Raw genomic sequence first — 2,500 nt, 5'->3', positions numbered from 1 at the left:
TCAGAGCGATTTCAGCGGGGTCCGTCAGTATAGCAGCTCGTCCAGGTTTTCGTCTTCGTCTGCCTGTAGCACGCGGTGGTGCCCGCGGGATTGGTCTGATTCTGCAAAGAGTGTCCAGCAGTGATCCTGGTATTATTTCGTCAACCAAGGAAGGTCCTGTCACTGATGATGGAGCATAAACCAATGCAGTGAACACATCCGGGTTGAAGGGCCAAATACCTGATGCCCGGAACCCGGCCTTGATGTTTCGCTCCGTGGCACTCCGTTCGAGAGCGCTGTCGATGATAGCCGGAAGGTCAAAAATAGACATCGGCTTTCCGGGATGCCTGTATGTCCATTCGTCGCACAGCACATTCATTGAGTGCTTGAACGGCGAAAACACACTCACGTCCAAGGGTTGTAAACGGTGAGAGCAATGGGGTGGTATTGTAAGTAGGTGAATGCCATTATCCCTGCAAAATTCGATTGCAGGTAGACTTCTGTGTGAACCGTGGTTGTCCACAATCAACAAAAGCGGTTTTTTTTGGACACTCGCGTAAATGCTTTAAAGTGTCGGAGTACATCCAGATAAATATCTGCATACAGGGTGGATGTATTGCTCACCGCTCCAGCGCATCCCGTTGGACCACCATCCAGAAAGTGTGGATGGAAACGTTTTCGAGGAAAAACGAAAAATGGTGGCATTTTATTGCCAGTGGCGGAAACTGCAAGTACCATCGTAACCAACGGGCCCCGATCGGCCGAAGTTACTCGACCAACACGGTTCGGCCTTCGGCGCAGAAAGTTCCGAAACCAAACATGGCCTGCCTTTGCGTTCGCGATCCAATTCTCGGGAACCGGAATCCCCAGCTGGTTCGCGAATTGTGGTGCAAGCACACGAATGTCTCTGGATGTTAGACCGAAGAACTTGTCCGAGCATAACAAGCAATACTTTTCGAATGCCCGTTCTGGTTCCTCGGGGAACAACGGTGGTCTTCCGCGCTTACAAATTTGCACTTCCTCCATCGATATCGTAGGATGTAGCGGGTCCGCTTGCACCATCAGGCCAGCGTTTAACCGCTTGTGGCGAAGCAAGGTGGTACGGGGTATACCATACTCTCCAGCAGCTGGCCGTAACGACTTGCCAAACTTAATGGCAATAATCGCCAACTTGATCGCCTGCTCCCGTTCACCACGTTTCACTGCCGCGTTACTCATATCGAACAGTTTGTATATCCAATCGAATCAAAAGCAAAAGCAAAAACGTAATCGTATCACAAGTATAAAAATTGTACTGAAACGGTTCTTGCCATGAGCTCGCATTTATACCCAGCCGATCTATCCAGCAGCTGAACAATGTCTTTTGTTGTTTATCAGTAACGAAAGGTGTCTTTTATTCTCTATTACTGACGAAAGATGTCTTTTGTTTTCTACTACTGACGAAAGATGTCTCTTGTTTTCTATTACTATCAAAAGATGTCTTTTGTTCTCGATTGCTATCGATTGCCATCGATTGCTACACGCGATGATGACGATCGATCATGCCAAGCACCGTATAAGAGATGATACATTACGTGCCGGCTACGTGACATTATCATTCACCGCATCCGAGACATACACCACAGTCCGGGTGTTTGGATTCTCAGCTACACGTGATGATGACGGTCGATCATGCCAAGCACTGTATACGGGATGATACACTACGTGCCGGCTACGTGACATAATCATTCACCGCACCCGAGACATACACCACAGTCCGGGTGTTTGGATTCTCAGCTACACGCGATGATGACGATCGATCATGCCAAGCACTGTATACGGGATGATACACTACGTGCCGGCTACGTGACATAATCATTCACCGCACCCGAGACATACACCACAGTCCGGGTGTTTGGATTCTCAGCTACACGCGATGATGACGATCGATCATGCCAAGCACTGTATACGGGATGATACACTACGTGCCGGCTATGTGACATAATCATTCACCGCACCCGAGACATACACCACAGTCCGGGTGTTTGGATTCTCAGCTACACGCGAAGATGACGATCGATCATGCCAAGCACTGTATACGGGATGATACACTACGTGCCGGCTACGTGACATAATCATTCACCGCTTCCGAGACATACACCACAGTCCGGGTGTTTGGATTCTCAGCTACACGCGATGATGACGATCGATCATGCCAAGCACTGTATACGGGATGATACACTACGTGCCGGCTACGTGACATAATCATTCACCGCACCCGAGACATACACCACAGTCCGGGTGTTTGGATTCTCAGCTACACGCGATGATGACGATCGATCATGCCAAGCACTGTATACGGGATGATACACTACGTGCCGGCTACGTGACATAATCATTCACCGCACCCGAGACATAGACCACAGTCCGGGTGTTTGGATTCTCAGCTACACGCGATGATGACGATCGATCATGCCAAGCACTGTATACGGGATGATACACTACGTGCCGGCTACGTGACATAATCATTCACCGCACCCGA

Source organism: Wyeomyia smithii, chromosome 2 (assembly GCF_029784165.1).
Source record: "Wyeomyia smithii strain HCP4-BCI-WySm-NY-G18 chromosome 2, ASM2978416v1, whole genome shotgun sequence".
In the NCBI taxonomy this organism is placed as follows: domain Eukaryota; kingdom Metazoa; phylum Arthropoda; class Insecta; order Diptera; family Culicidae; genus Wyeomyia; species Wyeomyia smithii.
The sequence above is the reverse complement of the archived record's forward strand: the minus strand, read 5'-3'. Positions refer to the sequence as shown.